The 22,763-nt window shown below is 42.4% G+C and overlaps 1 protein-coding gene across 12 annotated transcripts in view; it reads right to left on the reverse strand.

Annotated features, from left to right (window-relative positions):
- Positions 1–22,763, reverse strand: part of LOC125882978 (pleckstrin homology domain-containing family A member 5-like) — a 603,488-nt gene that overhangs the window by 498,099 nt on the left and 82,626 nt on the right. The window contains exon 5 of one of the 12 annotated variants that reach the window (XM_049567045.1): positions 21,959–22,498. The exons of the other annotated variants lie outside the window; for them this stretch is intronic. The gene's annotated coding sequence lies outside the window, so the exon portion shown is untranslated. Of the gene's footprint in view, positions 1–21,958; positions 22,499–22,763 lie in introns of those variants that run through there. 12 annotated transcript variants of the gene reach the window in all.

Here is a 22,763-nt window from a genome sequence, read left to right on the forward strand (position 1 = left end):
TTTTGTCAGTAAGGAGGAGAAATGCTGTCCATTTTGCTGGCCAAGGAAGATGGTATCTCACTCACTTTCGGTGGCCACATTATTTGCTGAAAGAGAGTGAACTGGTAGCACCACACCTTCAGTTTGCTGGCTGCTGTCGATCTTTGTGAGCCCTTCTTTCAGCTGCCTCTGGGCCAACTTGGGTTGCTGTGTCAGCAGCGGTATCTTCTCCCCTCCAGCAGTGAAGACCGTCCTGTTGTCCCTCACCCCTTTCCGAACTGGAAGGCTCCTGGACTTTGAGGGCTTGATCTTCATTCTCACCGACATCGTCAGCTTGTCAAGGCGCGTGAGGAGACGTGCTGTGCATGGAGCTGCTAAGGAAGCTGGTCATCCTTCTTGCCAGGACCGAAAAAAAGACTTTTCCTTCCACGTTCAGCAAGGCTATGCTCCTGAACTGGCCAATGGTAGTGGAATTTTGCTCCTTAGGAATGAAAATTCCGACTGCTTCTTGCCACTCAGCTGGAATGAATTGCTTCTTCCACACGACCCTCATGAGCTTCCACAAGATCTTCGCCACTTGTGGGCAGTTCTTGTACAGCTTATACGGAAGCCCATTCAGTCCTGGTGCCAAGGCTGATCTGGACTAGCCTGGGTGGAGAGGTGTCAAATGTGGTCCTCGGGGGGTCTGGACATGGCACATAGCCAGGTGCACCAAGTGGTGTATCTTTGGCTGCATCCGTGTACTGGCCCTTGACGTGTTGTTCCAGGTCATCTTTGGAGATGATCAGCTTCCCGCTTCGCTTTTCATCCAACAGCTGGTGGGCATACTTGAACGGGTCTTTTCCTTCTGCTTCCTTCGTCTCCTGATTCGTTCCGTCTGGCGCGGCTTGGCTAGCCTCTGTTTTAGGTCATCCCATGTAAGTTTGAGGCCTTCTTTCTCCTCTGTAGTTGCTTTCCTCCACCTCTTTCGCAGCTGGCGCCTGTTGCGTACAAGCTCCTCAATGTCTTTCTCCCTCCGTCTTTTCCGTCTTGGAAAGGCCTGTAAAGGTCCTATATTATGGAAAGTCAGAATTCCATGTTTCTTCTTTTTTTTTACAAAGCAGGTATAGGTGCACCTATATAAATACTTTGAAGGTATCAAAGCGCTCAGTCCACAGAGAAACTGTGCCTTTAAACTGTGCCTGAGCCATAGGAAAATTCTGTGAATTTGAGATGCCACAAGTATACTATATAAACTGTCTGAAACATGAACATGCAAAATGGGTCCTTTGGTATTTCCTCTTGGAATGTTTTTCATTCTTTATGAATGACATCAGTTGACAGGAACTAAACATGGACCCAAGCTGTTGCCTAGCGATGTAATTCCAGTGAAACAGTGTACAAAAATAAGGAAAATGAGTACTTCAGACAGAGGGGAAAATACAGATGTATTCAGGCAGACAATATGAAAAAAAATAATGTTTTTTGAACATTACAGCATGTAAACATGTTCTAGTAGAAACCCAACATACAAGTATGAACCTGAATATGAGCATGATATGGGATCTTTAAGTCATTATATTGGAGGAAGTATTCTGACTGAACTGCTGTCAAGCACAGTTAAAGTGAACCATGATCAGAACCATTTGCTTGGCCTGGCTCACTTCAGCTCCGCCACTTTGCCCACATTTTCAGGCACAGGTTTGGCAAAAAATCTGAAAACAAATTAATTAGAATTCTGAGTCAAATAGCTTCTTACAGGATATTAATCTGGCAAATCAGATTAAAACATGGGGCTACAATAGCATCATGAGCAATAGGCTACATAATATACACAGAAAGAAAAATATTTACTTAAATCAACCCAAACTTCAGGCTTTAAGACATTCCTGTCAACCCTAGTACATAGTGGGGTCATATAGGGTATATATTTATACTTCTGCATCGAATTGACGCTGTAGCCTGATGTGCACTTACCCAGAAATGTAATTGTCCTTTGCAGCAACGCAGACCTCCTCTCTATTTTTGTAATCTGAAACCATTTCCCTTAGTGGACACAATAAAGCCCCTACAAATAGCATTTTAAGTCTTGTGTGTGATTTATCCTGGCTTCATATGAGTAAAGGGAATCTCGACTAACTGCTAGGTTCATTTATACAATGTAAAATGCCTTAGGCCTGTGCTAAGAACATTAGCGTGTTGTATTTCTTTAGAAAATGTGTTTAGTAAAAGCCAGTTGTTTTGTCAGTGAACATTGTGAGTTGTAATAGAGCTGAATGTTGTAACATTGCCTTTGTCAAATGTTGCTGGTGTCCCTGGCTTTATATGAGAAGAGGAAATTTCCCATAGCCTCTAGGATAATTTATACAATGTAAAATGCCACTGGCTTGTGTTAATAACATTAGCATGTTGTATTTGTGGGGAAAATGTGTCCAGCAACAGACAAGCGCTTTGTCTGTGAATCTTGCGAGTTACAATGAAGCCTATTTGTGTGCTTGTGTTTGAAACTGTCCCTATTAAGACACGTTTATACATAATATTATTACTTTCTTGTTGTTGTAAGCTACTGTCATTACCTGCATCTCTCTCTCTCTCTCTCTCTCTCTCTCTCTCTCTCTCTCTCTGTCATATGGATTACTGTTAATTTATCATGTTGATCTGTTCTGTACGACATCTATTGCACGTCTGTCCGTCCTGGAAGAGGGATCCCTCCTCAGTTGCTCTTCCTGAGGTTTCTACCGTTTTTTTTTCCCCGTTAAAGGGGTTTTTTGGGGGAGTTTTTCCTTATCCGCTGTGAGGGTCTTAAGGACAGAGGGATGTCGTATGCTGTAAAGCCCTGTGAGGCAAATTGTGATTTGTGATATTGGGCTTTATAAATAAAATTGATTGATTGATTGATTGATTGATTGATTGATTGATTGATTGACGTTTAATGTGGGTTTAATGTGTGTTTTGGGTCTGTTTTGAATCAACTAAACTTAACAGCAATTCACAGAAACTCCACCGCCAACTAGTGTTTTGGAGGTGTAATTACAGAGTGACAAAGAGACACCGCAAGGAGTATAAATTCTCGCTATGGCGTAGGCCGCATGCATATGCTACAGCGTAGGCTCTGCATAGAGCTGACGCACAAGTATTAATCTGCTTTAAGCCTTTACTCCTCTGACTCTGCTTTAAGCCTTTACTCCTCTGACAGTCACACATAAGCAGGCCTCTCCTTTCAAATTTCAAAGAATTACTGCCTTATTTATGAGATCAAACTGATGTCCTCATTCTGTATGAAGTCACTAGGTCTTATTAGTCTACCCTGCAGTTTGTTTCCCAGGGGCATATTAGCAGCCATCAAGTTTGTAAAGTCATCCTCAATCCTAACAGCTACTTTCACAATGTTTAACTTAAAACACAAAAAACCCCTTTCATCCTGGTATTCATTATGATGACTAATGTGAGCCTTTGAAAACCAAGCAAAAGCGAAGGCATCACAGTTCAACAGGTCAGAGCAGGCAACATTCATGTGGATTTAAACTATTACACAATTCACGTTTCTCCACATTGTGGTCTGACCTTAAACCCACAACGTCTAGACTATTGTGACGAGCAATCCGCTCCCTAACAAGATAACAGCCACATCACTTTCAGTCAGGCCAGCTTGCTAGCATGATAATGGCTGCCTTTTATTTTCCAATAAATCCTGCTCAGAAATAAATGAGAGAGGGGCCATGACACCAAAACCTCATTTCCTACTTTCTTTCATTCTTTTCCTTGAAGTCACTGTGGGGGTGGGGGTTGGGGGATGGGGGCTTCATATGCAGTCATCTGCTTCAACAATGCATACATTTTTGTATGTTTGTGTGCAGTGGCATTTGTGTCTGACAGCCAACCACAGCATGGGAGGACTGTGAGAGGCTGTGAGGACTCTCCTGCAAAGGACAAGGGACAGACTCAGGTTTTAACATCTAAACCTAAAAGTCTACAAGACTAACACCTAATTCACACCAGATTTGAGATGTAAACCATGCGTGAGTGCCAATCCACACCAACTCCAACCTGTCTCAGCACTGCAGTTCTCAGATCCAGCTGTCCTCTTACTTTTCAGGGAGGCTCCATAAGGAGCGTGATGAAGGAAAAACGCACTGGGTTCTATTTAAACAATCTTTAGTGCTTGGTCTTAATTGCATGGCACAAGTGCATCTAGTATGTGTCCAACCACATCTAATACTTAAACAGCGTATAATTAAGGCGCAAAGTAAGTTGCAAGAGGCAAACGGGTTGTACTTAGTCCCTTAATTATAGGTGTGTTTTGGGGGTATCATTAATTCAGTGCCATCTCTCATTTCCTTCACAAACAAGACACATCTGCACATGGTGCATGGCTATTTACAACCCCAATTCCAAAAATAAACTGAAAAGCTGTGGGGTTGGGGGTGTCTCAGTGTCCATGGCACCATGGGTAGCTTCACATCTGTCAAGACACCATGAATGCTAAAAGGTACAAACAGATTTTGAGCAACATATGCTGCCATCCAGATGACATCTTTTTCAGGGACGTCTCTGCTTATTCCAGCAAGACAATGAGACAAACTGTGCACATGTTCCAACAGCATGGCTGTATAGTAAAAGAGTGCAGGTACTAGACTGACCTTTCTGCAGTCCAGAAGTGTGGAGCATAAGGAAGCAAAAACTCTGAATGGGAAGAATTTCTCTTTAAAAACATGCTCCTGCCCCAGATTTTTTGGAACATGTTGCAGGCATCAAATTCAGAATGAGTGTATATTTATGAGAAAGAAAAATAAAGTTTATGAGCTTGAACATTAAATACTGTGTATTCAATTGAGTACATTTCAAAATGGATTTATGATAAGGCTGTGCAATTAATCGTCTGGTGATCGCGATTACGATTTTGAGGTCAAACGATTTCAAATTTAATGAAATCAAGGGTAAACGATTTTTGGTCACGGATGCCTGGAGATGTTATCTTGTCTTCTATGGAAGCCACGCATGCGCAATACAGCCTCATCTCCTCTCCCCTATTCACTCCATGAGCCAGTCAAGTAGGTGAACTACGAATAATGTGAGGGGTAGGTAATCGCAGCAGACTTCAAAAACAGCGTGCGGAAAATGCCAGAGGGAAAGCGAGAGAGGTTGGTCTGTGTGTGTGTGTGTGTGTGTATGTATCTGTGTGTGTGTGTTTGTATGTGTGTGCACATCACGGCCGAATTCCGCCATGGGCGATACAGAGAGCAGAGGAGAACTGTAAACGTGCGACCGTGTAGAGACAGAATTTACATGCCGCCATGTAAACAATATCACTGTCATCAATTTTTTCCAGAATCGAGCAGCCCTAATGTGCAATTCTTTGCATTCTGTTTTAATTACGTTTTACATAACGTCCCAACTTTTTGGGAATTGGGATGTACATGGCGGATTCCACAAATTAGAGCAGCAAGCAGTTTTCTGCTGAGAGTAATTCAGTAAGAGCAGCAAAACTAAAAATTGGCCATGGTTATTGCCGTTGCAGAGACATAAAAACAGCTCACTGTCTGACCATTCAGGATTCTTGGACCCTTGGTGCTATCTAGTGAACCAGCCTGCATTTCCACAAGTGGTGGGTAATACATTAAAACATAGTATAGGATTGCAATATTGTTTCATCACACAGTGCCAACTGCCAAGTATAAATTTTTCATGATATAAATCATGACAAATGACAAATACATATTAACTTAAGGTAGCCTATTAGAATAATATAATCAATTGCTTTTTCTGTCCACTAGATATATTGACTGAAGTGAACAGACTAAAAACTTTATCTTATCAGATAAAACAGATGTTGACAAAGTTTTCCTTTGGGGACATAATTTACAGTTGAAAAATGTAGTAAATCACAATATATCACAACAAATTTTATCGCGATACTCAGCATATCGCAACATATTTAAAATCGCAATATTGTATCATGACTTATATTAAGTATCACGATTAGGGGTGGGAATCTTTGGGCACCTCACAATTCGATAACGATTACGATTCAGGGGCTACGATTCAATTATAAAATGATTATTGATGCATCTTTAATTTATGTATATTGATGCACTTTTTCACAACACACATTTCTTTTTGTCTCACTGAATAAGCATTCAACACTTGCAATTTTTAAAAATAGTGCATTTGTAATAAGAAACAGTTGAATTCATTTCCATTATATTTTATTAAACATATAAATGGAAATGCATGCAAACTAGAAAGTTACAACTTCGTTGTATGGAACCAAAGGTAACATCAGGTATCTTAAATCACAAGATAAAATGCGTAGTTAGAGTAACAAATGATTCGGTGGCGACAGACGTCCACGCATCACATGAAACTGCGATCCTACCTGCCTTCAACAGTGAGGCCATGACTTCTGTTTTGGTTTGGTTGTAGAGTGTCGGTGAAATAGCGTCGGGATGGGATGGTGTATCTGGGCTCCAGTGTATGCAGCAGTCCTCAAAATCCCTGATTTTCCACGACAGAATAAGGACGCAAATCCTTGGCAATAAATGCCGCGATGGCCTTCGTAATTCACTTCGCCTTTTCAGATGAGGGTGGCAGCTTTCTAATTGCTTCCTCGATTGTTCTCTGGTCGGTAGCGCCACTAGTTGCCGCAACAACAACAGCCTGCCGTCTCCCTGACCCCTCTGTCAGGTGGAATCGAGTTACATGGCTTCTCATGTTTGTTGTGTTGCCAAAGTGTAGAAGGAGCTGTTAAATTAGAAGGAGCTGTTCAGATCTCACGGCGAAGTGGGTGGCGGTCAGCCATGTTTGTTTTCCTCTGTGCTTGTGTCGGTGTGTCTGCTGTCCAGGTGCGCAACCCAAAGTGTCCCGGAGATGACACGTACCGCGCTTCTTAGTTCCGCATTATTTATAACCTTCTGTATTACTCTAATTAACAGATTTAAATAATCAAAATTTGGACGTTTGTGAATCGATTCAGATTCGTCCACGTCTGAATCGCAATGCATCTAAGATTCAGAAATTTCCCACACCCCTAATCACGATAATATTGTTTCCAAATTCTCTGGTGATTACCACCCCTAGTTTCGACCAGCTTTGAGTAGAACCCTTGTAAACAAAGATGTTTCATCAATGAAAGGTGTAGCACAATGCACAACAGAAATAGGCAGTTTACTTTACTTATCCTGACATTTTCTCTCTTAATTTTTCCATTCTTACTATCTCCATCCTCTCTTTCCAACATGTTAATTATGACACAACACACTTGAGCATGTAAATGCTCATTAAATTCCACAGCAACCTGGGCATTAGATATTGATATTGAGTGGGTACATAGTGACATTTTGGCCAGTGGTGGTCGGAGGTTAAAGGTCAGGAGTCACCACGAGCATTAGAATTCATCCTCTGGACATCATAAACATCCTTTGCAAATTGTTGGCAATATGGCCAGTAATTGTTGAGATACTTGCTCTGGACCAAAGTGTTGACCTACTGCCATCCTGCTGCAGAAACTGACCAAAGAACTTTGCTACCTCCAACCCTTTTCACAAAGCTCAGTTGTCCCTTTTGTGTCAAATGCTTGATATTTCTAGAACCAGTAATTCTTCAGTTTAAGCTTCAGTTAGCACAAATGTTGGAGGATTAGGATTCACACTGCCAGAATAAATCATGACTGTGCCATGACTCACCAAATAAATTCAGGTATTCTAGGATAATTTAGCCTGACAATATTAATTAGCTCAAACTTCACCTTGAAAAGAAACATTTAATACCCTGAAGGTGAGTGTGAAAAAAAAAGGCCAGAGTAGAGGTAAGAGGCAATAACTCTGCATCATTTATCACTGAATAATTACACTAATTAATTTATCTGGCCAGATGTCTCTCCACTCCCACTGCAGTCTATTCCAGAGTTCATTCATTTTGTTAGCCGGCTGCGTGTGCATGGTAATCAGTTCCCGGTGGCTAGCATCGGTCAGGTGACTCCTCTAGTCTTACAAACAGCCCTAAATATAGTTATGCTCCACTCCTCCCTCTGGTAGGCAGAGTAAGAGTGAAACAAAAAAAGATTAGCTAATTAGCAGCTACATCATCTCTGTTCTCTGATGGTCTGTGTTTACTGCTCTCTCTGGACGACAGCACTACAGAGGCAAGGCGGCGACGGTGAATCTCTCTACATCTCTATACATCATTTATGAAAAGCATATTAATATTTTGGCATGTTCACTTTTGCTCATTAAAGATGGTCTTTTCATAAAACTGGGCTGTCTATGCAGTAGAGAAATGCAAATTCTTTTGAATTTGGTTCTACATGACCAGAGAAAAAAGGACTGGAGCATTGGCTTCAAGAGGTAAAAAACCTACAACTACCAGAATACACTGCACTGAACAGGACCAATACACGCTCCCACTGGTGTGTGACATAATGTGAGCTTGGACATTGGCAGCTGGATGGTAAAAAACAATCTCTTTTACCAATAGAAACAGTATGGCACCCACTTCCTGTTCACAAATTCTCATATTACAACCACACACTAAAGCACTGAAGCACTAAAATATGTTTCTAAAGATATTTTAGGAGAGAAATAGGCAATATGCTAAATGCCAACATCAGCATGCTAATATGCTCACAATGCCAAAATTAACAGGTTAATATTAAACTGTGTAATGTCTGAGGTCAACCATCGCCTGAGCTGTGCCAGTAAAACCTTTGCCAGGCTCAGGAAAACAGTGTTTGAGGACAGATATCTGAAGGCCCATACAAAACTCCTGCTCTACAGAGCTGTTGTCTGCCACATCCTGCTGTATGGAGCAGAGTCTGGGACCACCTACAGCAGGCACCTGAGAGCCCTGGAACAATACCACCAGAGATGCTTATGAAAGACCCTTAGGATCAGATTGGAAGAGTTCTGAAGGAAACCAACATGATCAGCATCACCACTACAATCATGCAGCATCAAATTCAGTGGACAGCCCATGACATCTGCATGTCAGACACACAACTCCCAGAACAGATCCTGTACTCCCAGCTGAAGCAAAGTCAGCCCCTCATGAGCAAAAAAAAACAAAACAAAAAAATTCAAGGACATTATCAAAACTGGTCTAAAACTAGAATTGCCACCTTGTAGTTGTATGCCTCCGGGCACCAGTCAAGTTTCTCTTACAGTTTACATCCATGTATGTGCTTCACACCAACTGTCCCCCAGCTGCACAGAAGATCTACACAGTCAGTCCAGTTTCAAGGTGGACACCTAAGATTGGTGTCACCAATTCAGCATGTGACCAAATATTTCTCCTTCTGTTCCTGAGATATGATGTTGAATAATGGAGAGAAAAGTGTTTTATCCAGAACATTATGATGTCACAGTGAAGTTGACCTTTGACCTTTTGGATATAAAACGTCATCACTTCATTATTTTATCCTATTAGACATCTGTGAGAAGTTTTGTCATAATCAGCATATGAATTCTTTTTTTTTTTCTTTCATACCTGTCTGCATTAGTCTTCGTAGCTTAGCGCCACAAAAGGGTGTAAGCTTTTTATGAAGATTGATGCACTGTTAGTCTTGCAGTCAAGTATTTTATGCCCATACTGTGTGTGATTGTGACCATCACCCACCCTTCCTGGAGACTAGCCTATCAGCCTTTATTGGAAAAACTTCCTAATATGAGCCAGAGAGGGCCGTGATACACCATAGTGTATCAAGGGTAAAGTAAGGGACAAGCAGGGGGGATCGAGGGACAGGTGCTTAAGTCCTGAGTTATATAGCGACAGTGCATGCGGAGAAGAAGGAGAAAAAAACAAAAAAACAAAAGAGAAGTCTATACTGAACACCAGAAATGTGAGAGTCCTGGTGGTGGAGGAAAGCCCGATTGTGGAGAAGAGTTGCCAGAGCAGTGTGGTAGGTTTGAGAAGCAAGTGAAGCAAGTGTTTATGAGAACCATCACCGGGGTCCAGGGCCAATGTCCCAGCCCAGCGGGGGAAGGCAGCCAGTAAGGCACCCCAAGGCCGCAGGAGCATCCAGACCCCACGCCCAGGGAGCCGCAGAGGCCGTGGGACACCACGCAGGCCCAAGGACCCGGGGCGGCAATGGCCAGCACCCCCAGAGAGCCAGAGACGCACCCCAGATGGTCAGGGCAGGAAGGCCCGCCCACCCATCGCTCAACGCAGACATGCTGCTGTCCTGCAGCCTGTGCAGCCATAAGGCCCCTGGAACATGTCCCCATCTGTCCCCCCAGATGTAGGTGTGTGTGGTGCTTTAAAATTGGAGGACAGATAAGGATGGGTTGGGTGGGCAGCACACTAGTTCAGTGTTGTGTTCATTACATACATATATATATATATATATACACTGCTCAAAAAAATAAAGGGAACACTTAAACAACACAATGTAACTCCAAGTCAATCACACTTCTGTGAAATCAAACTGTCCACTTAAGAAGCAACACTGATTGACAATCAATTTCACATGCTGTTGTGCAAATGGAATAGACAACAGGTGGAAATTATAGGCAATTAGCAAGACACCCCCAATAAAGGAGTGGTTCTGCAGGTGGTGACCACAGACCACTTCTCAGTTCCTATGCTTTCTGGCTGATGTTTTGGTAACTTTTGAATGCTGGCGGTGCTTTCACTCTAGTGGTAGCATGAGATGGAGTCTACAACCCACACAAGTGGCTCAGGTAGTGCAGCTCATCCAGGACGGCACATCAATGCGAGCTGTGGCAAGAAGGTTTGCTGTGTCTGTCAGCGTAGTGTCCAGAGCATGGAGGCACTACCAGGAGACAGGCCAGTACATCTGGAGACGTGGAGGAGGCCGTAGGAGGGCAACAACCCAGCAGCAGGACCGCTACCTCCGCCATTGTGCAAAGAGGAACAGGAGGAGCACTGCCAGAGCCCTGCAAAATGACCTCCAGCAGGCCACAAATGTGCATGTGTCTGCTCAAACGGTCAGAAACAGACTCCATGAGGGTGGTATGAGGGCCCGACGTCCACAGGTGGGGGTTGTGCTTACAGCCCAACACCATGCAGGACATTTGGCATTTGCCAGAGAACACCAAGATTGGCAAATTCGCCACTGGCGCCCTGTGCTCTTCACAGATGAAAGCAGGTTCACACTGAGCACATGTGACAGACGTGACAGAGTCTGGAGACGCCGCGGAGAACATTCTGCTGCCTGCAACATCCTCCAGCATGACCGGTTTGGCAGTGGGTCAGTAATGGTGTGGGGTGGCATTTCTTTGGGGGGCCGCACAGCCCTCCATGTGCTCGCCAGAGGTAGCCTGACTGCCATTAGGTACCGAGATGAGATCCTCAGACCCATTGTGAGACCATATGCTGGTGCGGTTGGCCCTGGGTTCCTCCTAATGCAAGACAATGCTAGACCTCATGTGGCTGAAGTGTGTCAGCAGTTCCTGCAAGACGAAGGCATTGATGCTATGGACTGGCCCGCCCGTTCCCCAGACCTGAATCCAATTGAGCAGATCTGGGACATCATGTCTCGCTCCATCCACCAACGCCACGTTGCACCACAGACTGTCCAGGAGTTGGCGGATGCTTTAGTCCAGGTCTGGGAGGAGATCCCTCAGGAGACCATCCGCCACCTCATCAAGAGCATGCCCAGGCGTTGTAGGGAGGTCATACAGGCACGTGGAGGCCACACACACTACTGAGCCTCATTTTGACTTGTTTTAAGGACATTACATCAAAGTTGGATCAGCCTGTAGTGTGTTTTTCCACTTTAATTTTGAGTGTGACTCCAAATCCAGACCTCCATGGGTTAATAAATTTGATTTCCATTGATAATTTTTGTGTGATTTTGTTGTCAGCACATTCAACTATGTAAAGAACAAAGTATTTAATAAGAATTTTTCATTCATTCAGATCTGGGATGTGTTATTTTAGTGTTCCCTTTATTTTTTTGAGCAGTGTATATATACATATATATATCCATAAATCCACATGTACATACATATACATCTACATATACACATACATACATATATAGCCTACCAGGGCCGCACAATTAATCGCATTGCAATCGCAGGAATGCTTAATTATTTGTTGCAGGAGAAATGTGTCAAAATACCATTTTGAATTAAATATTAGATTAAATATTGTCATGCTGCAGAGATGTTGTGGGTTATATATTATATTCTGCAGACATAAGAAGATGTCTCTGTTTTGTACAGATCCCCGCAATAGTCTCCTTAATATTGCAGATCATATCACTATCGCGGGCGGCACGGTGGTGTGGTGGTTAGCACTCTCGCCTCACAGCAAGAGGGTTGCTGGTTCGATCCCGGGCGTGGGAGCCCTTCTGTGCGGAGTTTGCATGTTCTCCCCGTGTCAGCGTGGGTTCTCTCCGGGCACTCTGGCTTCCTCCCACAGTCCAAAGACATGCAGATTGGGGACTAGGTTAATTGATAACTCTAAATTGTCCGTAGGTGTGAATGTGAGCGTGAATGGTTGTCTGTCTCTATGTGTCAGCCCTGCGATAGTCTGGCGACCTGTCCAGGGTGTACCCCGCCTCTCGCCCGATGTAGCTGGGATAGGCTCCAGCCCCCCCGCGACCCTCAAGAGGATGAAGCGGTTAGAAGATGAATGAATGAATGAATCACTATCGCAATATCAATCAAAGTAATCGCAATTAGATATTTTTTTCAAAACAGTGCAGCCCCACTATATATACATGCATACACACATCTTTTGTTCTTCTTTTTTTTTTAATTTTTTTTTTTTTTTTTAATAATACAATTAAGCCATAATTCTACTTTGATTTGTGGTTTTAGGGGTACTTATCTCATTTAGAAGAGCCATGGGGTGGTGGTAGAGTGCCGGAACAGCTGCCCATCTATGTATAATTTATCGACCACAAGACAGGTCCTTTTTCCCCTCTGCCTGTGCTCTTTTAGGATGGGATATAACACTTTCCGCCTCTCGTTGATTTCCCTGGGGAATTGATCGTTCATACCGAACGAAGTGCCTTCCAGCTCTCGCCCTTTACTCTTAAGGAGCATTTTCTGCTGATAATGTTCGAATTTGGCGATGATCGGACGAGGATGCTGACCTCCTTAGGGTCTGAGCCTCTGGACGCAGTCAAAGATGATGCTGTTGACAGTCTCCATCAGGATCTTGAGGGCCGTCACCATGAACTTTTTTACCTGGTCTTCTGGGTTGTCTGGTGTGCTCTCCGGGATGCCAGAAATGATTAAATTGTCTCTCATGCTTGTGGACTGCACGTCGAGGACAGTTTCCTTCAGGAGGTTATTTTACTTTTTGAGGAGATCTACATCTGAAGTGACCGTCGATAAGGTGGAGCAGAGTTCAGCGTTGTTTTTCTGCAGGTCGCTAATCTGCTGGTAAGTGAACTCCTAGCTTACCTTCAGGTCTTTAATCTCCTGGTGGAGCATACCGAGCACTTCTAGCTTCCTGTTGATGGATTCCAAGACGCTAAATTTGGAGGATAATAAGTCTTGTGTATCGGTAGCGGAGTCGGTCTTCTTCCTCTTATTGGGGTTGTCGGCAGAACCCTCCATGATGCACTCGTAGTAGTAGTGATTGATAAACTCTTCTAGGTCCTCCACTCTGGCTGACGGTGCAGGCTGGAGTTGTCACCCGTTAGATAGTTATATTTGTTTTGTTTGAGATATATTCGGGAGGCTAGTTTGTTGATATCTAATCTAGCAGCTAGGCGCCGCCATGTTGAATCTCAAAATCTCACAGTGGTCTTGCGGTCTCACGCTGCCATCCTCCCAGCCCTTCTAGTTCTGTGTGACAGAAGTGAATTCTTGAGTTATGGCCAAAAACCTTTTGAGAGGTTACCATGACCTTGATCTTTGACCTTCAACTACTATATTTAGTTTATTCTTCAGTCCGAGTGGACTTTTGTCTCAAATTTAAAGATATAACCTTGACGAGTTCTGTGATGGAAAATTCTGGTATTTCTGCAAGTTTTGTACAAGGTAACTATGATGTATGATGTGTGTTGCTCATTTAACCCCAACTGTTACAGTAGTGAGAGACACCAAGGTCATGAGCCAGGGAGGACAACAAGTGTCCTTGTTAGTCTCAAGAGATGTTGTGTCTTAGGAATGTCAAGGCGCCACATATTTTGACTGTTGATGTACATGTGTTATGGGAACTATAAAGATAGCAGGGCTAGAGGACTTGCTAGGCACTCACTGACTGACTGACTGTTCATGCGGTTGTATGTTTGAGTGTCTCCATTCATGAATGCTTGTTAAAACTCAAGAAAGACAGCTGACGTGTGGAGACATTTTCTTTAAACTGTTCATTAAATAGTTGTTTTGCCACCACAGTTCTTAAGACATCACATTCACTAATATGAGACAGCCAGGGTCACAGTGACATTGACCTTTGACTACAAAATTATAATCAGTTTATTCTTCAGTCAAAGTGAATGTTTGTGTTAGACTTAAAGAAATTCCCTCAAGGTGTTCTTGAGATATCATGTTGTGAATGAGACAGATGCAAGTTAACACTGACCTTTGACCCCTGACCACCAAACCCTAATCCGTTCATCCTAAAGTCCATGTAAAATTTGTGCCAAATTTGAAGAAATTCCTTTGAGGCATTCTTGAGATGTCGTGTTCACAAGGTATGTACATACGGACAACCTGAAAACATCATGCATCCAGCCATGGCCACCATGGAGGCATAAAAATTACACATCATTTCAAGCAACTGGGAGTGCATCAATTGATAGGCACTCCTGGAAGACATCTGTAGAAGAAGGTGCTACATGTCACAAAATGGCTCTCCGCTGTGCTGCAAAAAACAACAACACTGCAAGGAGAGGGCTCAACCACCACCACATTCCCCTGCTCACACCACACCAAAGTATGTGGATCACGGATTGGCCTCTACAGCCATCTGAAAACCCAGAAGCATAGACAACCCGGACAGTCATACTTGCCTCGAGTGACTGCCGATGATGATGATGATGATGATGATGATAAAGTTAACCACATTCTCCATCTTAGTTGACTGTGTTAGTATGCTAACATTTGCTAATTAGTGCTCAACACAAAGTACAGCTGAGGCTGATGGGAATGTTATTTGTTCTGCAGATATTTTGTTAAAAACCAAAGTACTGCTCAGGAACTCTATTCCAGAATCCATGACAATCCATCCAATATTTAACAGGATATTTCACTGTCTCAAAGTACTGGACCAACAATCAACACTGTCTGCATGAGTCACGCCAGTGTCACTTTGTCCTGCTCATCTCTGTAGCAATATCAGAGAAAAAGCCCTTCCGTTACATACCAAGACATCAAGCCTTAAACACACACACGTGCACACACGCACACGCACACACACACACACACACACACACACACACACACACACACAGTAGCAGCAACAGTATACTGCAACAGACTGTTACATAAATGTGACTTGACTATTGGACAATACCGCGATTTGCAATTGCGATTACAATATAATACATAAATGGTATGAGTCTTCTTGCTTGATTCAGTGTTTCCCCTACATTATATTAGGGGGGCACTGACCTCACCTGACATAGTTTTTGTTATTGACAGTGTGTAAATGACCATCAACAGACTGCGCACAGTCAAACACGCTGCTCGCACAGCAGTGCAGCACGACACTGTACACACACAGAGCGGAGCCTGTGTTGCATTCAGGTGTTGTCACGTAAATGACAAATTTCAGCATGTGAAAAGGCCATAGCACAACACAGCAGCATGTGAAGTGGGCCAAACCTGAGCAAAATCATGCTCAATTTTTAATTTGTTACTATATAGTTTGTTATGGAGTTCTTGATTTCCCTGACACTTACAACTGAGTAACTGTGCTTGGACGCTGTTTTATGAGGCTCTGGCGGCTTTCAGTTGTCTCTTTGTCTTTAACGTTACACGGCTTGGCTTTCTCTTGCTTGCATTCTTCGTACTTTTCTCTGTGCTGTCTCCAGTGTTGATATAGATTGGTCGTGTTGGACATGGCGACTTTCACTTTTAAAGTTCTACACAGCACGCCTTTCTGTTCAACGTCGCCGTAACTGAAACCACAGTATCGCCGTGTAATAGGCGTTGCGTTTCTTTTGCCACCAATTCAGCCTGTTCTTGGTTGTGCTCATGCTCTTCTTCAGCGTCTATGTTGGTCACTGCTGCACGCCGGGTGGTCACCTGACCATACGTGCTGCACACACCACGATAGCTTGTAGGCGTAATGTCAACAAACTCCACACACTAAAGGAGAGATAGTCACGTCCACAGGCACACACGTTAACATTTATTTACATTAAATCACAAATCGCAGCCTTTTATGTGGTTATGTAATCGCACAGCCTGACATCGCAATTACAACTGCGATTAGATTAATCGTGCAGCACTAGACTTGACTTTAAAAAACAAAATAAAAGCATCAGCAGCACTGCCACAAACAAATCCTCAATTTCTTTCCCAGCATGCATTACATCTGAGCATCTGTGCAGAAAACCATTATAGTCCAAAAACAAAATGTCTTACCTGGGAAGGAGTTGTGATGCAGTTGCACAGCAGATGGACATGGCAAGAAAAGACAGGAGGAGAATCTGTTAGCGGCCATATTTAGCATACTGATAAATACTGACCAAAGTGACCAATAGTGGTGAAATTTTAAAGCATCCATACAGTCATCCATACATCCGACACATCAGAAAAGGAAATATTGATACATTCAACAGTGAAAACCAAAGGGCCAATAAAAACTGATAGAACCAATAAAACAACAATATGTTGTTTTACAGATTGGACCAGATTATTGATCGACAGTAAAATTTGCACAAACATTCACTTGGACTCAATGATTAACTGATAAAATTTTGGTGGTCATAGGTCAAAGGTTAAGCCTATGTGACCTCCTCTGTCTTATTTTTGTGAATATGATATCACAAGAATATCTTGAGGAAAATTCCTCAAATTTGGCACAAATATTCACTTGGATTCAATGATAAACTGATTAGAATATTAACAGTGTTGGGAATGTTACTTTAAAAAAGTAATCAGTTATAGTTACTCATAACTTTCCCCAAAAAGTAACTGAGTTAGTCACTGAGTTACTGCAAGTAACTAATTACCTGGAGAAGTAACTATAGCGTTACTTTTTTATAAAATGCTCAAATATGTCAAATTGCTTGGACAGCCCCCCCTAATAGAACTGTATGTAATGAAACTCAACATTGAATATGTTAAATAAATGAAATTGACACTTAATAGAATAAATCATTATTATACAACATTGTACACTTTTTTACACTACACTGCATTATTGTGTGGGATAAAGTAACAGACACAGACAAATTCAGTATGATACAGTGGAACACCAGAACACAACTTGGGACATTTATTGCACAGGCCACAACTGGCCAAAATATCTAAAATAAAGCTATACTTCTCAAGCAATGCACAAATAATAATAATAATTATAGCTGCTGCGCAGCGATGGGTTGGGTCCAGGCATTTTTAGGCAATTCTGAACAACAAGCAGAAGAATTGGAAGACATTTAGGAATTTAGCAACACAATCTGCCTTTTGCATCAGCTGAGGCTTGAACTCACAACCTCTGAGACTAAGAACCAATTTCTATGTCACTGAGCTAATTAGTCAGCAACAGTTCATGTGTAGCTTCACAAATCGACTAAGCCAGACCTGCAGGTTTAGCAGCCATCCATGCATGGAAAAGCAGATTTCAAACCACTGTAAAAAATTCAGTTATTGAAACAAAAATCTGAAAATACACATATTGCATCTAGACAGTACAGAGATGTTGGTAATTTATTTATTATGGTAATTATTATTTATTTAATTTATTTATTGGGGGTGGCAGTAGCTCAGTCCATAGGGACTTGGGTTGGGAACCGGAGGGTCGCCTGTCGCCTGTCCCCGTCCGGACCAAAATATGGAGCGTGGACTGGTGGCTGGAGAGGTGCCAGTTCACCTCTTGGGCACTGCCGAGGTGCCCTTGAGCAAGGCACCAAACCCCCCAACCGCTCGGGGCGCCTCACCAAGGGCAGCCCCCTCATTCTGACATCTCTCCAATTTGTGCATGTATATGTCCTGTTTGTGCATGTGTGTGTCTTTCGGACCTGTGTGTAATTGACAAGCAAGAGTGAAAACATTGAATTTCTCCTCAGGGGGATTAATAAAGGAAATAAACTTAAACTTATTTTAACAATGATTGATTTGTTTCATAAGTGAAAAACTGATGTTTAACTAGTTGAGCTATGTGCAAAGTGAGAAGCCTCAGATGGTTTCACACTGAAGTATTGACATTGGATCTTTGTGCAAAGTTTGGTTTATTTTCAAGTATGAGAAGGCAGATTTTCTAGCAGAAAAAAGACTTGAAGATGCTGCACAGTGATCAGTCATGCTCAGGCAATTTTAAGCAATAAGCTTGAGCACAAGATGTGGATGTGGATTCTGCACCAGTTGAGGCTCGAACCCGCAACCTCTGGAACCTAAGATGGTCATCTACCATTCTGAGCTAATTGGCAAGTAGCAACTCAACAGTGGCTTCACAAATTGAGTAAGCCATTCACTGTTGTGTAGGAAAGCAGCCACCCATGCATGGAAAGGCAGATTTAAAACCACTGTAAAAAAAAAAAATTATAAAGACAAAAATCTGAAAATACACAAATTGCATCTAGACAGCATGGAGATGTTGGTAATTTGTTTGTAACAATGATTGATTTGCTCCATAAGTGAAAAACTGATGTTCAAAATTACCATTTTTACATTGACTCCAATTGTTCACATTAGAGCAAAATTCAAAATGCTGTCAAAAATTCAGTTTTTGAGATACAGTTGTAAAATTTGCCACACATCATCTAACATGACTCTAGAATTTTGTCATTTTTTCATGAACATTGAAGATTTATTTAGCAAGAATTTGCATGTATATGTTTACAGTATTGTTACAGTCAAACATTTTGATGCACTGTAGGCTCAATTTTTGATACATCAAAAATCTGAGAAACATAGTTTTTGTAGGACAGTCTGAAGATGCTATGTAGCAAGTTTGGTGTCAATTGAGCAAAAATTGTGGGAGGAGATAGGTTTAAGAAGTTTTAGTTTTTGAAAAAAACAGTGATGAACTTCATAATTTTTAATAGGTTTAAGTGTACAAAAGTTTCTTCAGTATTGGAGCTACAGTTTGATGAAAGTTGTGAAGTTGTAGCACATATGGTTGAATTGTTATGAATTTTAAAAGTTTTGAACTTTAGACGCTTGCTGTAGCGCCACCATCAGGACTATTGGCTTGAGTTTACAGCTGAGGATATCTGGCATGAGACTGGACCTTTGTGCAAAGTTTGGTGAGTTTTCACCCATGGGAAGTAGGATTTCCTCGGAAGAAGAAGAAGAAGAAGAACTAGGATTACAATAGTGTCCTGGCAGCTTAGCTGCCTGGACCCTAATAACAATAATAATCGCGCAGTTAAAATGTGAAAAGTCTCATTGACTGACCGTCACCTGTGTGTATGCGGAGAAGGAGAGGGGCAGAGGGAGCAGAGCTCTGGAAACGTCCTGTAGTCCGACATACTATCATGCGTTTAAGTAAGTTATTAGACGGATACATATAGAGAAAAGTGATGTTTAGAGAGCAAGCCCAAATAAGCAACTCCACTTTAGAAACAAGCCTGAAAAACTGCAACCCGCGACTATTTGTAAGTGACTTTACAAAAAAACAAGCCCAAAGTCGCGGCTAATAAGCGGACCTGACAACCCTGCTTGTGTGCTTGTGAATACCCGCCCTACTCTGGCTCTGATTGGTTTATGATGAAATTTTACTCTCTTTAAGCCAATCATCATCACTTATGCGGTTGTCTCTCCTTCCCTTCCCCCTCACCTGCCCTCTCCAAAGAAAAGAAACTTTAGAGCTCCGCTGAGAAGGAGCTTGCTTCAGTGAACTCAAGTAAAGCCGAGTAACGGCGCATATTATTGTGAGTAATGGTAACGGCGTTATAACAGGGGGGACAGTAACTTTTTTGATTACTCGTTACTGAAAAAAGTAGCACCGTTAGTAACGGCATTTATTTATTTAACACCGTTATTCCCATCACTGAATATTACACATGGCATTGTAGACCCTACTACAAAGTGGGCGGGCTAAAGTAGCATGAGAGAAAATTATCTTTCCCCTTTTAGTTCCGTTTTGAAAGAGAAGGGCATATGACAGAAAAAGAATCAATCAAAATTGTTCAATATATCATTTACTAGTGAGTTGGTTCTGCTTAACTTTCAGGCCTTCAAAATAGGCAATACATGTACAATGGTGATTTCTCAGGGGAATGCCAAAAGATGGCATTCTCCTTAATGAAGCATCATCCAATAGCATCAAAGTAATATGAAAAGAGAGTAAAGGGGACAGTGGTCAAATGTAATTAATGCAACCTAAAGGGCAACACATACCGGCATACCGGTGTAAGGGAACAATGCTCATCCTATTTCTGATCCTATTTGTTCCAGCTAATTTACAAGTGTGTGCTGCGTGTGCCAATTCATGTAACATTATGAGACACTGCATTTGAGTTTGTTTTTTTAGGAAAATAATGAAAGAAGCAATAGCACTCTTTGACGCCTATCACATATACTGTGTGAACTGGCTCTCATCTGTGAAAAGAACGGGGCACCAAAGGCGGACTTGCCAATTCTGGTGTTCTCTGGCGAACGCCAGTGGAGCAGCATGGTGCTGGGCTGTGAGCACAGGACCCACTAGGGGATGTCGGGCCCTCATGCCACTTGGTGTTATACTGTGACAATTAAGTGTTCCCTTAACCTTTTATAAAATTTATTTTTCTGTGAAGACATAGGCATTAATTCCACACACTAGGCCGACATGTTTAAAGCCTCTACAAGGAACTTTCATTTTGAGCTGATTTTGGCGACCCTGTGGACAAAAGCGGTAGTGTTTTGCCGGAATGAAGCCTACATTTCCCATGAGCTCTAGCGCGTATTGTCATAAAGACACTTACTTGGCTCGCGCATGTGTTTGTTTTGGGGATGAATGAAACAACAAGATGGGAAAACTTTGCCCCCGCTCCTATCGGGGATCCCAGCTCACCTCTGCCGCGCCCCAGCTTCACCTCTCCGGCGTAAGCGCCACGGCCGCCGCGGTAAACGCAGTGGTCGGCTGGTAAGGTTGAGGGCCTGTTTGGTGAGCACTTCCACGGCTTATTGGACTCAGTATGGAGCGGTGCCTCGCCTCTTTATTTCTCTGCACTTGCTGGACCCTGTCGATACCTGGCTGGTACCTGTTGTCGGCCCGGATGAGGTGTTCCAGCCCCGCGGCCCCTGCTCTCCTCGTCCCCGCTGGTGCGGAGTGAATCTGCGCAACCTGCGGCCTCTGTGTGTGGCTCCCTGGACCCGCCGGCTCCTGCCAGGATTGGGCTGGTAAATGCTAGATCGCTAGTGAACAAAACGTTTATCCTGAAGGATTTCCTGACTTCCTGGGCCCAGTATTTCAAAGTTATCTGATAGGATTATCCTGGCCGGATTGGATTAAATCCTGATCTGATCTGAAAACTGGGTATTTCAACACAGGTCAGAGCTGAATCCTGATCCTGAGGATCAGGATTCAGCTCTGGTAATCCAATCCTCCCTTTAATCCAGATAAAGGCTGCATTTGGGTGTTTCAAAAGTTAAGGCAGAGATCTGGATCAATTTAATACCAAATTTCAGGATTATTTGGATCCCACCTCAGAGGATTTGACAAAGCCTCAGCTCCACTTCTCCTAGATATTGATACTCAAGATGTTCATTACACTTCATCTAAATTAGTGTTTTAGTTGTAAGTAATTTCAAGCATAGAAAAATATTGTTTGGCCATACTTCCTGAAACTGCTGTAAATAAGAGTAACAAATACAGACCTATTTCTCAACGTCTAGTTTCACCTAACATTGTAACCTGTTTGTATCAAAACATCCAACATATGTTTGTGGTCAGACAAAGGCAAGGAAATGCAGTGCAAAGCAAATTTATTTGTATAGCACATTTTCTTTAAATGGAGTGCAAGAAACAACACAGGGATTAACATAATGGCACATGGCAATTCAAACAGAGTACCAAAAAAGCAATTACAAAACAAATGATATGTGTGCACTTGCATTTTTCCAATGTTACATCACATGTTTGAGGGGGGAAAAGTAATAGCTCAACTATGTCCTGAAAAAACATTGCTGTATGTCTCAATTTAAATCACATTTAAGCACTTTCAATGTATATTTTCATGCTTCTGATTTAATGAAGATAAATTTGACTTAATTCAGGTAAGCTTGAAAATGCACCTTTAAAATGCCTGGGAAGTGCTTGACTGTGATTTTATAACATGCAGCAATGTATTTCAGGAAGTGGTTGTGTGCACAAACTGATTATTTTACTTCAGCAAATCAGATGCTATAGTGCTATATGTTTAGTGGGAGCCTTCTACAAAAGGGGATACATTTCCAGGGATTTCCAGCATTCGACCTGTTGTCTTCATTAGCAGTGGCATTGCTGAGTGGTCCATGGGTGTGAGTGTATTCTGAAAGTAGAAGTAGAGTGTGTATGAGCATATCTTTGTCATTGTCAGGAATCCACAATAGTCAGAGAAATTGTTTAAGTAACGTTACAGAAAAGCATATCATCAGCATTACTGTAGCATACCCAAACTCAATCCTCTGACACTTCTGAATGAACCGCTTCTGAATGAACCGCAAAATTTTTCCTATACTGAAGCAGTCTGCTCTGCACACATGTAAAAAAAATAAAAATAAAAAAGTCTGCTGTGTTGGCAATAACATAACGTT

The sequence above is a fragment of the Epinephelus fuscoguttatus genome, linkage group LG22 (genome assembly GCF_011397635.1).
Source record: "Epinephelus fuscoguttatus linkage group LG22, E.fuscoguttatus.final_Chr_v1".
In the NCBI taxonomy this organism is placed as follows: domain Eukaryota; kingdom Metazoa; phylum Chordata; class Actinopteri; order Perciformes; family Serranidae; genus Epinephelus; species Epinephelus fuscoguttatus.